Source organism: Micromys minutus, assembly GCF_963924665.1.
Source record: "Micromys minutus genome assembly, chromosome: 19".
NCBI lineage: Eukaryota > Metazoa > Chordata > Mammalia > Rodentia > Muridae > Micromys > Micromys minutus.
Window position 1 is genome coordinate 50,610,988 of NC_137954.1, and position 20,031 is coordinate 50,631,018.

The following is a 20,031-nucleotide window of genomic DNA, read 5'->3' on the forward strand; positions in this document are numbered from 1 at the left end:
ACTTAGGGTTAACGAAGTCAATTGAATGGTTCTTCAAGACACTGAAAGCTATCAGTATTAAATTAGAAGCCCATTAAAGTGAAAAAAACTTCAACAACATTTGCATTAAGTTCACACACATACACAAACTTAAATGTGCATGCACACACGCAGCCAATGGTCTCTGAAACTAACCTCAAAAAAGCTAATTCAATTCTGGTTTTCTTATGATGAAGACAATGATACTTTTTACCAGTGAGAGGATGGACATAGAAACTATCAAAAACATGTCTCATGCTTCTTCCTCGACACTGCCTGTGAGGTGGCTGATATCTATTTGGGGGCAACATGGCTGCCCTCCAGCCTCTGGTGAATCCCAAGATTGTGAAAAAGAGGACCAGGACGTTCATTAGGCACCAGTCACAACGGTATGTAAAAATCAAGTGAAACTGGCGCAAACCCAGAAGCAACAGGGTGCGGAGAAGATTCATGAATCAGACCCTGATGCCCAACCCTGGTTATGGGAATAACAACAAAACGAAGCGCATGCTGCCTGGCGGCTTCCGGAACTTTCTGGTCTACAATTTCAAGGAGCTGGAAGTGCTGCTGATGTGCAACAAATCTTACTGTGCTGAGACCCCTAACAATGTGTCCTCTAAGAAACAGAAAGCCGTAGTAGAAAGAGCAGCACAGCTGGCCGTCAGAGTCACCGATCCCAACGCCGGGCTAGGCAGAGAAGAAAATGAGTAGATGGCTTGTGTGCATGTTTTGTGCTCAAATAAATCCACAAAAACTGCAAAAACGAAAACAAAACAAAAAACAACAACAAAAAAAGCATGATTCACAAGATAAACCATTTTTTCTACACTAAGAAGTTACTAAAAACCCCCCTCCTAGATATGATAAAATAGATGTGACAGGGAAATATATATGATTATACTACACATTTAGAAACTGATTAATAGAGATTGCTGGGCACCCGGAACAGCCGCAGGAGGTTTCTCACTCCTGAGCCCACTGGTGAGTCCACCCGCCCTCTCCGCTTGGAACTCTCAGGGCACAGGTCGCAGTGCTGCCTGGGAACAGACACTTCCAGCCCAAGGTCAGGGCCAGCCCAGCTGCATCAGGACTGAGCACTGCCATCAGAACCCACAGCCTACCCAGAGAGCCAAACACCCAGAAGCAATCACCCTCCAGAGACCACAGACCCACAGGAGAGACGAGCTCCAGTGAGAGACGGCAAGGTCACCTAGCATCACCGATAACAAGATGGCAAAAGACAAGCCCAAGAACCTAAGAAAGGGAAATGAAGACAACCTGGCAACATCAGAACCCAGTTTTCCCACCACAGCAAATAGTGGCTATCCCAGCTCACCAGAAAAACAAGATTTAGACTTAAAATCGTACTTCATGATGATGATAATGGAGGTCCTTGAGAAGCACATAAATAACACACTTAAAGAAGTACAAAAAAGCCAGGAACACACGCAAACGAGTTGAAGCCTTTAAAAAGTAAGCATAAAAAAACCACAAAAATCATTTAAAGAACTACAGGAAAGCACAACCAAACAAGGGAAGGAATTGAAAACGGAAATAGAAATAATGAAGAAATCACAAAAGGAGACAACCCTGAAGATGGAAAACCTAGGAAAGACATTAGGAGTCATAAACGCAAGCATCACCAACAGAATACAAGAGATAGAAGACAGAATCTCACAGGCAGAAGATACCATGAAAAACATTGACACAACAGTCAGAGAAAAATGCAAAAATCAAAAAGCTGCTAACCCAAAATACCCAGGAAATCTAGGGCACAATGAAAAAAAAAAATCAAACCTAAGGATAATAGGTGTAGAAGAGAGCAAAGACTCCCAACTAAAAAGCCTAGTAAATATCTTCAACAAAATTACAGAAGAAAACTTTCTTAACCTAAAAAAAAGGAGATGACCACGAACATACAAGAAGTCTACAGAATCCCAAATAGATTGGATCAGAAAAGAAATTCTTCCCAACACATAATAGTCAAAACAACAAATATTTAAAACAAAGAAAAAATACTAAAAGCAGTAAGGGAAAAAAAGACAGGTAACATATAAAGGCAGACTGATCAGAATTACAGAAGACCCTAAGAGAACACAAATGCCAGCCCAGGTTACTATATCCAGCAAAACTCTCAATTACCATAGATGGAGAAATGGCAATATTCCAGGTCAAAAGCAAATTTACACAATATCTGTCTACAAATCCAGCCTGACAAAGGATAATAGATGGAAAGCTCCAACAAAGAGGCAACATCACCTTAGGAAAAGCAAGAACTAAGTCTTCTTGCAACAAAATCAAAAGAAGAAAAGCACACAAACATAACTCTACCTCTAATAACAAATATAACAGGAAATAATAATCACTATTCCTTAACATCTCTTAACATCAATGGACTCGATTCCCCAATTTAAAAAACAAAACAAAACAAAAAAAAACCCATAGACTTTCAGACTGAATATGTAACAGGACCCAGCATGTTGCTGTATACAGGAAACTCATCTAAGCAACAAACACAGGCACTACCTCAGAGTACAAGGTTGGGAAAAAACTTTCCAAGCAAATGGTCCCAAGAAACAAGCTGGAGTAGCCATTCTAATATCGAATAAAATAGATTTTCAACCAGAAATTATCTAAAAAGACAACAAAGGATACTTTTTACTTATCAAAGGAAAAATTTATCAAGAGGAACTCTCAATCCTAAACATCTATGCTCCAAATACAAGGGCACCCATATTCATAAAAGAAACCCTACTAAATCTCAAAGCATATATTGCATCACACACAATAATAGTGGGAGACTTCAACACCCCACTCTCATCAATGGACAGATCATGGAAGCAGAAACTAAACAGAGACACAGTGAAACTAACAGAAGTTATGAACCAAATGAATTTAACAGACATCTATAGAATATTTCATCCTAAAATAAATTACACACACACACACACACACACACACACACACACACACACACACACACTTCCTTCTTAGCACCTTATGGCACCTTCTCCAAAACTGACCATATAGTCGGTCACAAAACAGGCCTCAACAGATACAAGAACATAGTTCCCATGCATTCTATCAGATCACCATGGACTAAGGCTGGTCTTTAATAACAACAAAAATAACAAAAAGCCCACATACATATGGAAACTAAACAATGCTCTACTCAATGATATCTTGGTGAAGGGAGAAATAAAAAAAGAAATCAAAGACTTTTATGTATTTAACAAAATTAAAGGCACCACATACCCAAACCTATGGGATGCAATGAAAGCAGTACTAAGAGGAAAACTCATAGCTCTGAGTGCCTCCAAAAAGAAACTGGAAAGAACATATACTAGCAGCTTGACAGCACATCTGAAAGCTCTAGAACACAAAGAAGCAGAGTAGTGGACGGCAGGAAATAATCAAACTTCAGAGCTGAAACTGACCAAATAGAAACAAAAAGAACTACACAGAGAATCAACAAAACCAGGAGTTGGTTGGTTCTTTGAGAAAATTAACGTGATAGAAGCTGATTAATAGAAATATTTTAGAATTACTTAGTACACTTGATAAAAGTTCAAGTTCCTGGAAGTGGAACTTCCCATGCGTTTGCCTATCTGTCAGGTGTATAGTAAGGGTTCAAAGCTCTCTCCCATGTACATAGCCTGGTGTTGGCAACATGATTTCTTCCTACAGGGTAAGGTATTAGAAAACTGGTTAGATGTAATAGACTAGACAGAATACCTGTCTGTGCAACTGCAAATCTAACCATGGCCAAGTTACTGAAGCTCAAGTCTTGGTTTCTTTATCTGAGAGTAGGGATTTCAACCCTTTGTACAGGGGCTTTTGAGATTCAAAAAATTCCTGTTAAGAGTCTGACACCCAGAATGTCCCAAGAGGTAGTATAATTAGTTCACTCCCTACAGTGAAAATTAACTTGTTCTGTAGCTGATCCACAGAAAATATCTCACATAGAACCAGTAAAAGAAATGATTCTGGAATCATGCACTGTTCACACCGAGCCAAGGCAATGAGACGAAATCCTGTGCAGTTTTACTAAAGCCTCGTGATATCTATTTCATGGGGGTGGGCAGGATGTTCTGTTTACTAGATAATTTATAAAAATAAATGAAGAAAGTAAGTGACTCCAAGACAAAGCTTTGGTTTGTATAAGTAATCAAGTGTAAGCTGTGACAGTGTTGAGAGGGTGTGAAGAGAATTTGCATAGATTTCACAATTAGGATGTAATTTTCAGCCTTCACAATTCCTGAAATTTTAAGTTCACATGGTTTACTCTTGCTTAATGTAGTCACATCTTGATTATTCCTTTTTATTTTTCCTCAGTGTTTTCTCAATTTCCCAGTGTGAAGGATCACAATTCCTTACACCAGAACTCTGTTAAGATGTCCTGTGTGCAAAGAGTGCAGGCTGGATTCTCATCCAGGTGAGAGTAAAGGGGACAGACTGGGAAGAGCGGGTGTTAACAACATCTGCTTCCACAGACTGCTTGCTATACTCAGCCAATTAGTGCTAGCAGGAAGTAACAGGCTAATGAACAGCTCTAACACTGGAATAGAAAGGAGGCAACCCCTTTTCCCCACTGGTTGGAAAAGCTGGCTTTCAGTTAAATTAAAAAGGGATGCATATCATATTCCATGACTGTGCTAAATAGTGACACACAATGTCCTAAAGATGCAATGTCAGTGTTCTACCCAGTAGACTATACATCTCTCACCAGATCCCCCTGTCCACGGATACACTGCTGTTTATGGCCAAACTCCACAGGAGTATACAATAAAAGCCAATCTAACACACTCTCTCTTCCTCTCTCCCCTCCTCTGTCTCTGTCCGTCTGTCTCTCTGTCTCAATGGTACTTTGGCCACAGTAAAATTCTACTGTAAAATTCAATGGTGTGGTGAGAGGATGGCTCAGAAGGTTAACTACTTCCACACACGTGTGAAGACTGGAGTTCCCATCCTTAGGACCTATGTGAAAGCTTGGCTGGTGTGGCAACTACTTTCAATCCCAGTATCCAGGAGGCAGAAACAGGCATGTACAAGGAAATCTGGCCACCAGCTAGAACTGAGAGAATTTGCCTCAATGAATAAAGTGGATGGTGAAGGAGACAGAAACCCTGTGACAATGTTGGGCCTTTGCATGCATGTCCACACACCTGAATCCTCATAAGTGCAAAGATGTGTATACACACCTCAAATACACAAATATATAAGAATATATAAATGGTGGTTACATTTCTATTTAATAAGTTTATTAATTGAGAAGGAAACCTACAAGACTGACGACGGTTGTTCATATCCATGGAACTGCTTTAAGATCATCTGTCATTCCCCTAGATGGAAGGTTAGTCATCAGTGCGGAATGCGTCCCTCAACAGCAATTTGTGTTTTGAGCACTCTGTGCAGAGAGGGAGGCCTTATGTCCATGTAATAGATTTTAATTATTGATGTGGTACATATCCAAACTGAAAAAGTTCAAAGGTCATGACAAAGAGGTAGAGGACATAATTCTCTCTGTCATGGTTATGACTCAGACACGTTAGACAGAGATGGGATTTTAAAAAACACAGGACATGGGTAAAATAAAGGGAGTGACGGGCAGCTCCTGTTGGTCCGCAGAGGTATAGGACAGCTGCCGGACATCTTCCCGTCTCCTTCCTCAGTGTCACTGGTGTTTCCCCTTCTCTGTCACCTTCTGCACTAATATGAAAGTCTTTGCTCTCAGGCTGCAGATGGCTGTATGGACAATGCAGTGAGCCGCACCACTGCCAGCTGACATCATCCATCTCTTTGTGAAGAGAGAAAAGCTCTCAGTGCCTTTCTTCTATAGTTATCCTGTTCGTGGTTGTCCTTACAAAACACTGTAACCCAAGTCAGCTAGCTGTCTGGTGTACAGAGAGCCTTCACGGTGCCCCTGACCCATGGACTTACTTCCTTAAGGGTCAGTGCAACAGTTCTAAGTGGATAGTTACGCAGTTGCTCCTGGTGTGTCCTGAACAACAGTTTCTTTCTCCTTCACTTCTTGTGCATACTGTGATATGTCTCACATATATGTATCGGGCAAGCTTGTGTTTTTATCTAAACTTAAAGTAGAACATTAGAAATGATATGTAAAATAACTCTGCTTTAATTCTAAAATAATTTGTAAAAAGAATTTGCATTATGTTTTATATTTACATGGATTATTGCAACTATCAAAAAGTTGTACCTTTAATTTATGAAGAATAATAACATTAGATTACTCTTTATATGGCACATTACGGTTGAAAATGTCAACTCTGGTCAAGGCTCTGTGGAAATTAGTGGAGTCGTGAACATCAGGTGCTACAGCATCAGGATGTGACTTGAATCATATAGTCTCCATGGTAACAGCCTTGGTGCTTACATCAAAGAGCCACCTCTTACTCACATACATGATACCACAGTTCTGATGAGTGCTTGGGCCATTAAACTGTTCTACACAGGAGCCTTCAGTACTCGGGCTCATCATTAACTTCCATTTACAGATGCTGATTGGTAAAATTATCACTCACATTCTTGATGATGATGGCAAAGTACAAAAAACACTTTCTATTCAGAGGTATGTTTAGAAGTATTTAGAACTATCCCATGCATCCTCAACTTTTTAGTCAGTTACATACAAAATGAGTGTTTTGAGATGATCATTACAAACACAAACATACCCACACAGACAGACACACAGGCACAGATACATACACTGGCACATATACATGGATAGAGACATACACACACACACATATATATGCATGGACACAGACTCACAGGTACATACATACATACTCCACAGGTATACACACATGGAAACAGACACATATATAAGCACACATACATGGAAACACACAGACACACAAGTTCTTCCTCCAACTCTCACACTTTGGGCTATGTAGTGAGTTCTGGCCTAGCTGGGTCTACCGGGTAAAAAAGTTCATAGTCCCAAGGTACATTGTATAACAGGTCTCAGGACACAAGCACCACCAAGTCTGTGATTTTATTGCCAAAATCACTCCAGTTGTTGGGTCCTTCCAATCTTGTGATGTCTGAAACAGTATAAAGTGAACAGTAACTGGCTGAACTTGTGGCTAAAGATGTGTCCTGAGCTTGTAATAACTTCTTCAGTTATTTCAACAACTAGAAAGGAAGGCTCAGAGATGGCTGCCATTTGGCAGCAGTGTGACAGTCACTGCATGTGAGAAAGCCCGTTTACGTTTGTGGTACTCCTGTATGCAGGCAGGCACTAATTTCCCTACACTCCCCATCCTATGATCATTACGTACTAAGAAAGCTGGATGTGGAATCCCGTCTCTTCTCCCTCCACTTTTGAGGCATGGGTGTCCCCTGTACCCCAGGCTATCCTAGAACTCACTATGTATTTATCCAAGGCTGCCTCCAAGTCCTATAGGTAGTTCTGAGTTAGCTTCTGAAGTGTTGGGATCACTAGGCTGTGAAGCACTCTGCTATGTTTACCTGATTACACAACCCACTCTATTAGAGTCATTACAAAGTAATGAGAAAGAAAAAACAAAAACCAAAACATCAACAACAAAACCAACAGAACCCAAGAAATAAGACTCTAAAATATTTGGAAGAGCAGGAGTTGAACTGCCAAAGAAGGAACCATTTTCTCATTTCTGTGACACTCAGGTTCTGATCTTCTACTAACACACATGTATTTTCACCACTAAAAGTGCCATCCTTGGAGTTAGGAGCTGTGTAGCTATGGTGTTTGCACACCCGTCCCATCCATCCACCTATCACAGACCTACTGTAGGCAGGCACTGGTAGTCACTGATGGAAAACAGACATGACTCTTGTCCCGAAATGTAAATAAAAAGTTAAAGAAAAATGTGTGTGTGCGCAGACAGTACAAAGCACATAAATTAGGTCCTATTACTTTCCTAGTTCCTTTACTCTAAGGTGTAGACGTCCAGCATAAAGCTTAGCCTGGGATCACGGGACTTCAAGTTATTTCTCTACTACACTGTAGGTCACATTCACTCAGAACCAAAGAGTCAACACTTTTATTGTTTTCATAACAACAACAACATGGGGGTGAGGAGAGGCAGAGAGTTTGTTCTAGTAATTAAGAAACATCATCAGGCAATTCACATCTAAAAATCCAAGAAAAATGACACAGACTTCTTTCCTTATGCTAAGGAGACCCTGCACATTTATCACCTAGTCAAGTGTGCAAACAAACACTTGAGGGATATGACAATGATTTCACCCTAATGCACACATGTACAGCAGCACAGCTGCCAACTTTTATTTCACTTGTATAGGGCCAGCCACGTGCCAAGCCAAGGTTCCCACTCGCTTTATTTGAACAAATAATTTTGTCCAAAGAACCCACTTTGCTATGAGCTTTTATGTGGTGAGTTCTCTGTGACGGCACAACCGTAATAAAACAGCACAGGACAGAGTGCATGGGCAAAGAATTTACAACTCTGAATTATGCTCAGGGGTAAACATTATTACGTACAGAATAAACACCATGAAATTACTGATTATCTGTCCTTTTCAGAAAATTACTCCAAGTGAAGAGTAATAAAACGTAATACAGACACTTGTATTATTAACTACTTGAGTCCTAACCACACGAGATGGTAAGATTGAGCCGAGATTCGTACCTGCCCATCTCCCATATTTTAAATTTAGAATCTTGGTAAAATGTGTTTCCATTTAATGCGGTGCCGTTATCATTAGCACACAGTTAATACTTTATATAGAATGGATAGCTTTATCTTCAAAGCTGTTTATAGGCCGCTAATAACTGAGACCCCAAAGACCTCAATTTACATAAGAAGAAGGCAAGGCTACACTCACTCAGGTATACAAATCACAGCCATGCACACAGAGGCTCTAAGAACTCATAATCTCTTCTTTTTGGATTTGGTCAGGGATGGCTGGCTAATTGGAGGAACTCATGAAAGCACCTTACAATCCAATTAGCACTTCAGTGCAATTAAGTGCTAGAGACTTCCCTATTCTACAGAGACAGGCTTTGATCTCTCAGTGAAAAGTGTCCTTCCTTAAAGCTGTGGTTTTGATTTTTTCCTCAGTAATTAGTGCTAATTGTAAACCCAAGCCTGACCTGCTATAAACAGAGTGTTTTACTGCATTTGACACAAGGACCCTAAATCAGTGTTCTCTTTTGTCTATATTGTACTTGCTTATTAGAAGCCTGGCTATTTTGCTCATCGTTTGATGCACAATGGGGAAGTACATAGCGAAGTCAGCTGAGACGAACGCCGGCGGAAGAGCTGCGTGGGTATTCTCACTGACGTCTTTAAGCCCAGTAACCACAAATGTAGTTGATTGAATTTCATTTAAGGAATATACTGTAGTTTTTCTGCACAAAGAATGACTATTCAGAGGCAGTTTCTAAAGAGGTTTAGTGACCCTTGCATGTTTGGAAAATAAAAACAAAAGAAGAAACTGGTCTTTTCTTTGGAACAAACAAAGAACTGCACACTGAACGCAGCAACTGCATAAGTCTGGTTTTAAAAGGAGCCTATTATAACAATATCTGTTAAATTAACTTATTGTTGGGATTCATAAAAATGAACTGTATTGTAGGCCAAAGACTGTGGAGACCAGGTAAACAGGATATAAACTCCTAGACCCTCACTAAGGCACAGTTCAGATCCTCTGAAATTAGCAGGCAGTACCTATGCAATGCAGCTGGTGCTGATGGGAATTTACAGTCTTAAATATATACCATCCCACTGTTCAGCATCACAGATGGAGCTAGGCCTACCTAGTCATGAGACAGACAGCAGACATGAATTGGGACTGATTTAGTGGTCTGAAGCAGAAGTAGTCCAGTGTGTCCAGACATTCAACTACTACATGAAAAAATATCTAAATACATACATTACACAGAAAATGCAAAGACATTGCTTAGCACCGCTGAGAAGCAGGTTGAGCTTTCCCTTAAGAGGAAAAACAAACAAACAGAAAACAGACCCTAGAAACAATGTTAACCACGGAGAATCTGGTTAAATGGGAGGGACACAGAGGTTTTCCTCACTCTGGTTCTCCCTTAGAAGAGAGAAGCACTACAAAGAATGGCGAAGCTGTGTTCTTGGGACCAATATGACTTGGAAACAGGACACGATTTGGATCCAATTTGCCTTGTGGGTCCATGTCTACACTGTACGCCCTTCCTGGGGGCCTTTCAAGCTACTGCAATAGCATCAGCTTGACAAGTGCTGGCTAGGAAGCTACATCTGTCCAAGTTCCTGTGAAGACTAGATAGATCTCTGCCATTGGCAGTGGACTGTGTAGGTATCAAAGGCTACGATAAATGATATAGATTGTAAGGTTATATTCCTTTACAGAGAGCTTGCATCCTACATTGTGATCCATATACTATACCTGTAATCCTTACCTAGCATACACCTGAAACTCAGTAGAAATACCATAGATAAAGTATAATGACAAAGTATCAATGCTTGCTATTATTGGAAATCACTTTCTGTGATGTATTCTACTTTCTATATTTCCTGTATCATGTGGCCACCGATTATTTCATGAAATCTCAGGTCTTTTTTTTTTTTTAGATACCCTGAATTTATATTTGAGATATTATTATCCCTCTCCCTCACCTATGCCCATCCCCCATCCCCCTCCATTTGCCTTCATGAAGGTGCACTCCCTCCCAATCACCCTCTCCATCCCATTTCCTTGGCATTCCCCTACATTGGGAAAATGTGCCCTCCCTGGACCAAAGGCCTCTCCTCACATTGAAGCCAGACACTGAAATCCTCAGCTACATACACACTGGATCAATAGGTCTCTCAATGTGTGCACACAGGTTGGTGTTTTACTCCATGGGGGTTTTGGAGGGTTCGGTGAAATTTCAGGTCTTACATGTTTCAATGACAAGCTGAAATGTGAATAGTCTCTATAAAACAGTATAACTTAGCATACTAGGTTCTATTTTAATATTTTCCCCAATTTGGTGAAGTACACTTAAAAATAAAACTCGAATACACATCAGACAATAAGACAACAATTAAGATTGGAGCTTAAGTTTCAAGTCTGTAATAACATGGGTGTCATGGAAGAAAAGACACAGTAAAAGAGAAAAATAATTAGGGCAAAAGAAAGAATCAACAAATTCTCTAAGGCAGGTGTCCCTGTGTCTCTGTATCACGGGCGGGGTGGGGAGGAAGGCTGGGCCTCAGAAGCTTGTTTACCAACACAGGCTACAGGACGCAAAGCCCCAACACGAGCACATATCCTTGCTTTGAGCTCTCAGCAAACTCCTGAGAACACGGAAGTTCACTCTTAAGAACAAAGTAAACCGAGGAGTAAGCACAAACACACAGTCCGGCGAGGGCAGGGCAATTTCTTCTCATCTGAAAAGGCAATTTAACCACTTCTTTCGGAGTAGACACATCTGTTATTCTTGATAAACTATTCATAAATATGGGAAATGCTGGACGAGTCACACTATTAACAAACCCATAAAAAAGTATTTGAAAAAATTTGGTCTTGATTTTAAATAAATGTGATGAATCATTACAAAAATTCATTGAACCACAACAAACTTCTCTTAACACAAACCGTACTCAAGATGTCTGCAATTTGTCCAGTAACTCAGAAATCAATCAAAATGACCTATGAGCAAGCATGGAGAAGGAACGCCAGAGGGAATGCAGTGTGTCTACATCAGAAAGCTGAGCTTTCTCACTTGGGAGCCCAGTGACTGGTTTTGGATACAACTCTGACAGACTAGTTACTGCTTCCCACCACAGAGCAAAGCGCATCAAAGCAGGAAATGGGAAGGAGGTAGATACTGAGCAGCCCAGGAGCAGAGGACCACCAAAGCACCAGGAGCTTCATGATTGTCAACACTGACTCTAGAAAGATGGTGGCATGTGTCAGGAGAAATTTAATCCAGGCCTCACTTAGGAAAAGGTGTCACTGGAGACCAGGCGTGCCACAGATGTGCAGTGGCCTGTGCCTCCAGTGTAATGGCAGACCGAGCAGAGCTACGAGAAGCTGGTGTTCTGTGGAACTGCAAACACAGCCTGACAGAAAACTTCCCAACTTCTCAAGCCCTTGCTCTAGGTTGTGGAAAGTGTGGCTGGATAGCTGTCCAAGCCTCACTAGGCCTGGTGGCTATGGCATATCTGAGCTTTCTAGAAACACAGCACTGAGGTGGTAAACTTCACTCTAAAGCAGTCTGCAGAGCCTTGCAAGAATACAGAGTGTCCTAAAAGCCTCCAGGGCTAGGGTGATAGCTCAGTTGCTCTGATGCTCACAGCGTAAGCAAAGGGTATAACCTGGGCCCGTAATGTCCATGTGAGAGGCCAGACGCAGCCATGGGCGCATATACTTTCAGCACTGAGGAGGCAGAGACAGATCCCAGGGCCTGGCCAGGCTCCTTGCTGAATCAGTGTGCGCATTTGATGTTGACCTCCGGCCTCCCGTGTGCGAGTGCGCAAGTGCGCGCGCGCACACACACACACACACACACACACACACACACACACACACACACACACAGTGAACTCACTTTCCAGGAAAAATTATGAGCATTTCAATTAAGCAGAAACACTGGAAGAAATTGCATTTCTTCTTAGCATTTCCAAAAGAATATTCAGAAACTGCAATCTTAAGTTATTCATTGGCACAAGCAGGTGAATAAAATTAAATCATTTTAGATGCCCTTGCTAAAATATTTTTTCCCTTAAGATCAAAGTTTGTGCTCTAATTTCCTTCAGTTGATCCTGTCTCAGGGCTATTGGAGACTTGTGCCCCCTAAACCGAGCTCACCAGACTCACGGGTCCAGGCAAGGTAGCCAGCATGTTTGAAGAATACTGCTGTAATTTAACTACTCCTTCATCTTCCCTCAAAGCATATTAGAGAATCGAATTTCCATAAAGCCTTCTAACCCAATTTGAACAGTGCAATATGGACAGTGGGGAATAAATGGGTTTGATCAATTATGAATTTATGTGATATGTTAGTAAGCTATTCAGACATATTTCTACAATTCAGTATTTTGAACATTAATGCCATGCTACTAATTTTAAAATGCTGCATTTCAGAAAAATCTCACTAAGGCATATTTGCATATTTGGTAATGTAATTAACCCAAGCATATCTAAGGCACTCAGGACACATACAATGGCATTTTTGTCAGCTGAATTTCTGCTTGAGGCTATGTGAGGATTTTATCATCTGGTATAATTTAACCCTTTAGCTGTTTTGTAAATTAACTTATTTTTTTAATGAAATGGCTATCCAATCAGGGACTGGGACAGGTGCAAGCCTTGTCTCATTTGGGATAAAGGCTTCAAAAGGACTCTGGCCCACTGAAGAGGACACCTGTGCTGTACTACTGTACATCCTAGCACCCAGGCAGGAGGCTTCTCAGCTGTGGGGCAGCCTGGACTACCCAATGAAACCCTGACCAAAACAACGGAGTCTGCCTTGGGGTGTAGGGGTTACTGTCTGAAACTTCCGGAGACCCTCTTCTCCCTTTCATCAGAAAGACTGCCTTGTCTCCACAATCCTTGAATTAGATTTTAAGGATTTCCACCACAGTGCAGATATAACAATATACCTCAAGCCTTTGTGGAGAAACATTTAAAAGGCCAGATGCCCAGAAAAAGACACTGCCGCTCTAGACCCACAGCTGCTACCTTCTCTCCCCTTAGTTTCCTAGTGGGCCAACGGGGCATGTCACAGGACCCCTCAGCTCCCTTCTCAAATGCAGAACGGACTGCTCTGTGGTCTTGGTGGAGAAGACTAGCCCATGCTCATGGCCATCCTCTACTGTGCTGATTTCCTGTGAGGTCATTTATCTCAACAGTGAAAACAGACCATTTTCTCTCTCCACTACTTCTCCGTATAATTTACTGCACATACAGAGGCTCTAGATTAAAAGGGGGGGGGGCTCAAGGACCCCCTCCCTCATTGATAGATAGAAGAAATGGAAGCTGTGTGGATTAGTTAGGCAGAAAACTGTGCCATGCCATCTACATAACAGTACGCTGCAAACTTCAGGAGATGGAGTGAAGGTTAAAGAAAGGCTGGGTGACTGGCTCAGCTGTGGAACTTGCCTGCCCACCATGCCTAAGGTGTTAGATTCAAGTTCTAGTACTGGATGGATGATGGGGAGAAAGAGAAGGAAAGGGAGTGAGGGTGAAGAGATCATCTTAGAAATATGTAGTCAGTTCTACTGGAAACTGTTTTCAAATCACAAATTATTACACTTGGGTGGATACACTGAGGAACAAGTGGAGGAGCTGCAAAGGAGCTCAGCAGGTAAGCGCGGCTCCAGCAGAGGGCTTGGAGGTTAATTCCCAGCACCCAGATGAGGAAGCATACAATTGCCTAGGGTGATCTGACAGCTGCTCTTTGAAGGCAACTGCACTAATGTGGCATATACATAAATAAGAATAAAAGTTAAGTTCTTTTTTTAAAAGGGAGGTGATAATATGAGCATGTAAATATGTTTGCACATATCAAGTTCCTGTGATATGTGCACATATCACAAACAACTAGACAGCCTCAGAAAACTGCACCACAGTACGTCAAGCACATAGCACCAGAAAGCACAAATCAGAAATGGCTTTCTGCTACTGCATCTAATCAGTGTGGCATGACCTGGGTGTGAGCCAAATTCACCTGAATCTGGGGCTTCACTCTTTCTGTCTGACTGCAGATAACCCTCCACTGTCACTTCACCATAGCCTTCTTTAGCTGCTAATTAGCATACAAAGTGATGTCTCCATGTTTTGCTTTTGGTTGATCGTCCCTCCCCTCCTCAGTTTGCTGGTTCTACTTGGAGCCTTGTCCCTCCAGCACTCTGTCCTGCCAGGAAACATCTTTTATTATGCCTCCCGTTTCTGCTAAACCTCTTCCCCTTCATCTGCCTCTTAACAGTTTCATAAGCTGTACCCACACTGACTTCCCAACACACACACACACACACACACACACACACACACACACACAATAGTAATACGTAATTCTTAAGTGTCTGACACATGTAAACATGTTCAAGTTTTGAATATCTGTTCCTGGCTCTATTCTCCCATATACTGGGCTGGTGAGTGGCTCAGTAGGGAAAAGCACTTGTTGCCCTGGTGATGTTAGTACCAGGACCCACACTGTGTGGGAGGAGAAGGTGGACTCCTCAATTCTGTCCTCTGATCTTCACACAGGAATTATGGCATGCCCTTCACCCTTAGTAAAAAAATGTAATGAAAACTTTGAAAAGCACATATATCACCTGGAAGGAAAGGCAGAGGGCAGAGTCGATGGTGTTTTAGTGGTAAGTGGAACAAATGCTTGTACACACTTCCTGCTACTGTGCACCTGTTAGCAAAACCATCGGTTTACAGGGCTGTTGGTGCTCCAGGCTGTCATCCCACTCAAGTCTCTCTTTGTCACCTACCTCCTCCAAACATGTCCCCACATCTCCCAGCTGCATCCACAATATGACAGTGTTTCCACTGCCTGCTCATCTTTGGCACGAAGCTTATCACCCCCACTGCAATTCTGTTTACTTACAGTCCTCGTTTACTGTATTTTGAGCAATTTAGAACCTTCTTTGTACATGTTTTAAGATTCTGAATATGTAGCAGACTACCTAAAACAGGGGAGGTGCCCAGAAATTTAAAAGAAGGAAGAACAAAGGAATGTTATTTCTGTCCATTGTCCCACACAACTTGAGTTGTGCTTTTACAGAACAGGTACTTAAAAGGAACTTCCTGGGTGAAGGAGACACAAAGACAGTGGGCATCTGAGAGGCAAGAAGACCGTATGCAATGCTGTGTCTTGAGAGGTGAAAGTCCTTGCCTAAGCTAGCCTGTAAAAAGGCGGCCCTGCTAATAACTGATTCAGCAGGTAAGCCTTCCAGCCAGGTGCCATCTATCCCACCTTGAGCACCTTCAAAGAATTAGATAGAAAATGGTGTTTCATAATCAATAAATCCCTTTAATGTAAAAACAAGTTCTTTGCCATTTCATCCTTCTCCCATTTCTAGTGTGTCAATGAAGAACTAGTCAATACTGGAGTAGTATGGAACGCAGCATCTGTTCACTACTGATAGTCTTAAACTGGCTCTTCACCTTCCCTTTTAGAAACCTTTCCCTACATGGCCTTTTATATTCCAAAACATTTTGCATTTCTTTACAGAGTTTTAATAATTTTTGATGCTGCCTCTTAAAGTGTGGAAACTCATCAAACAAATATTTTAGTAAAAGCTCATACAATGTCAAATATAACAAAGAATTATTCCCTAAACCCTAGTATCACATGAGTTCTACAGCACACTTGCTGAAAGCTAGCAAGCTGTGACCACCCAGTGCCTGTTTCCTGTTTCCTCCACACATGGCGTTTGAAGGCCCTGTCCTCACTCTGGACCATGGCTCACAGCGTGTTGTACAGATGCAACATTCAGCTGCATCTCTCGATAGCTTGTGGCTAGACCTGTGGACCTGCAGACTGTCCAGGGTGTGGCCTGTCTTAGTGCTTTGCAGATCTCACCACAGGACCTAAGACAGCAATACCACAGCAGAGCAAAGCCACTCAGCAAGTCTTGTGCTCAAACAGGTACCACTGTTCCCAGCCAAGTCAAGTTCACAGCCAATTTCCGGGCATGTCGGCTCTCAAAACGTTGTGTGCTGCCTTCTCGAGCTTTGCTCAGGATATAACCTTGAATTTATTCTCTGTTTCTCAAATATGATTTATATAATTTATAACCATGATTTTGAATTCCAGTTCTAGCTTTCCAAGTGTGTGTAACTTGTTAGCTTATTGTAATCTCACACTTAATAAGCATGCCTTTAATTCTGTCACCCACACAATAGAGGAAATGCAGAACAGGGTCTGTAGTGAGCACAAGGGCAGAATCCTGACTGTCTCCAGTCAGAGGTCCCTGTGCTTTATGAGGAAGACTTGACGGGGAGGGTCACAGGTGCCTAATTATCACAGGTGAACAACAGTCTCACCTAGTGATAGAGATGGAACTTTATGAAGCCGAGTTAAAACTAATGCTAACATGATAATGATTCTATTCATTCCTACCTTTTAGCTAGTGTGGGTAATAATTCATCACGGAATGAAGTTTTATCACTTTGGGTATTTACGAAATAAACAAATTTTAACTAACATTTATTACCATATATTTATATATATATATAAAGAGAGATATAGATAGACAGATAGACAGATAGATCTCAATCCATCCATCAATCCTAAGACTTTGACTTTTTGCCTATCATTCAAGTGTTTACCATCACCCCCAGTCCTCAGTGGAGCTGGGGAGGTAGTTCAGTCAGTAAGCTGCTTGCCTTGCAAGACTGAGTCCAACCGTCAGTAAAACCCTGGCCATGTGTGCCTGTAGCTGCCAGGGCTGAGGAGTAACGAGGAAGACACAGGAGGTGGGCAGCAGTCTCAAGCTTGATATCAAGGACTGTTCTCTGGCCTACACACAAACACATACACACAGCCTGTGGTAACTGGCTACAGTTTTAAATTGTAGAATTAAGTTCCACAAAAAGTATAAATGCAGCAACAGTTTTCACTCCCGTAGGGAACAGTTAGGAGCCTGACAAATACAAAGGACTGAGTCAGGAGGAGTCAAGCAGATATGTGGCCCTATAGCAATAATAATAATAATAATAATAAAAACAACCATCGCTGCTGCCACTGCCACCAGCACCGAGATATAAACAATGACAGGAATGCTTAATTGATGTCCACACAGCTAAGAACACCCCTTTCCTCTCTAGACCCACACCACACACTGTATCTCAGTTCAGAAAGGATATGGAAATTTCACTGTAACTGTGGCATTCTTTCTTCACTGGCACATATAAAGTAGATTCAGCTTCCAGGAGACACTTGGTCATGGGTGCTTCAATGCCAGAAACACAGGAATCACATAATTGGACAGCGAATGCTATGTCCTCTAACGCATACAGACCATCAGCAGGATTCACGCACAAGTCCAATAGCTTTAGGAGTTTCGTAGTTGATGACTTTAACGTTTCTGCTGCAGGTTCATTTATCTCAGACTATTATGTCTGATCATACCACTAATTGCTACATATTTAATAAACCATGCACCAATGACTCCAGGGCAAATTTTAACTGTTTATTGTGGTTGACTCGGGGTCACTGGGTACTTGACAATGGGATATGCTCCAACTGAAGGAGCCTGTGTCAGGAGGGCAAACCTGAGCTCAGGGGCTCAGCAGTTAGTGAGCTGAGCCTGGGCCTGCAGAGCATGCGTTCCTTCCCATCCAGTTTCCTGCTGGGATGGGCAGTTCTGTCTGTACATGATGCTAACGCATCATTCATTTCTATCAAGAGTCCTAAATATACAGCTCGATGACAGTCTTTGTTCCGAGGAGAAGGACCCGACAAGGTCTCATTCCTACACATGCCTTCTATGAAATGAACGCTCTGATATCAGGTTCCAGGCACTGACCGCCATGGTGCCCATGCATGAACTGCATCGGCACACCCCCCCTTCGTGAACCGCATCGGCACACCCCCCCCCCCTTCGTGAACCGTCTGACTGCAGGGTGCCTCAGGGAAGCAGAGGTGGGTGACACAAAGGACCAGTTAAGGAGACCTCCTATAAAATGTGGGAAGTTTACTATGCTCCAGAAATTTGACTTTTTTCATTAAAATTTTGTATGCAATAAGTTTAATTAAGATTAAGTCAAAGGCACATAAACAGATTTGGTAGAGAAATAGGTATAATTTTTTTTTTCAATTCAAATCCCTCATCATTACATAATCTATTTCTACTATGTAACACCCAATACTTTTTTCCTAATTGTATGTAAAATTCAAGGTAAAGGATATAGGTAAAAGTACACGCATACATGCACGCTCGCGTGCACACACACACACACACTTTTTTGTTTTGCCACCATCTGTTATATTAAAGAAAACATTAATATCAATCATTGCCTCGGATTTTGGTTTGATTTTTTATTTTTATTTTTTTTAGGGTTAGTGGAATGTGACTTAACCAATAGGAACAAGATGACTTTCTTGTGCTTTCTATAAGACAGAACTGTAGAAATAAAAGAGAATGTTGAGCCATTTAGTCTAAGGCAGCATAGGTGTTAGCAGCTCACTGTCCTTACAATGAGCTGGGCTCTGAGAGCGGCACAGGCCTGTCAGGAGGTTTACAGAGAAGCTCACTCTTGCTCCTCGGTTGAATCCTCCTAAGTCTGATTTTGTTTTAAAGGAAACTTAAATGTGGTTGATCTAATAGGGTAACATAAAGTTATATTGCTGAAGTGCTTAATACTCAATGTTTTATACCAACAGGCACATACTACAAAGTGGAGGTGTATTATCAAAATGGATATAAATATTAGGGTACTCAAGCACTTTGTCTTATAGCACATGGAAGTAGGGACTCAAAAGCAACAATTTCTACAAAGAAATTAGAATGATAGTATGCTGTTTCTAAATCTTTCAACTATAATGTTACAAATGGGTGCCCATTTTTAGAGATAAAAATTGCTAACACATGAACCTTTACAAATCCAATTTTGAGAAGATGAGGTAATTTGTTAGTATTCTGCAAGAGAACATAAATCTCCAGATGTGTGTATATGTATATGTATATGTGTATGTGTATGTGTATGTACATGTATATGTATATGTGTATGTGTATATGTGCATGTACATGTATATGTGTATGTGTATATGTGTATATGTGTATGTACATGTATATGTGTATGTACCAGGCCTCTCGGGGGTCATGCTGAGAGCCTAGGTTAAGTGTGGATGGTATCCATGGTAGAGAGCTAAGGAGAGGCTTCCTGTGATTTACTTTTGCTTTAACTATCTGAAAATACCCATTTGGATAACAGTAAAGAAACTAACATTGACATGAACGGGGGAAAAAAGACTCGTTTCTTTAAAAAAAAAAAAAAAGTTTTCATGTCATTTACCCCAATTGTTCCTTGGAACATGTCATGATATGA

General features: G+C 41.4%; 1 protein-coding gene and 1 pseudogene across 2 annotated transcripts in view; one reads left to right on the top strand and one right to left on the bottom strand.

The window, feature by feature from the left end:
- Positions 1-20,031, bottom strand: part of FBXL17 (F-box and leucine rich repeat protein 17) — a 423,066-nt gene that overhangs the window by 97,532 nt on the left and 305,503 nt on the right. The gene's annotated exons all lie outside the window — the stretch shown is intronic.
- On the top strand, positions 328-729 carry LOC308433093 (large ribosomal subunit protein eL32-like; annotated as a pseudogene). Its single transcript has one exon. The product of its transcript is annotated as a large ribosomal subunit protein eL32-like (transcript).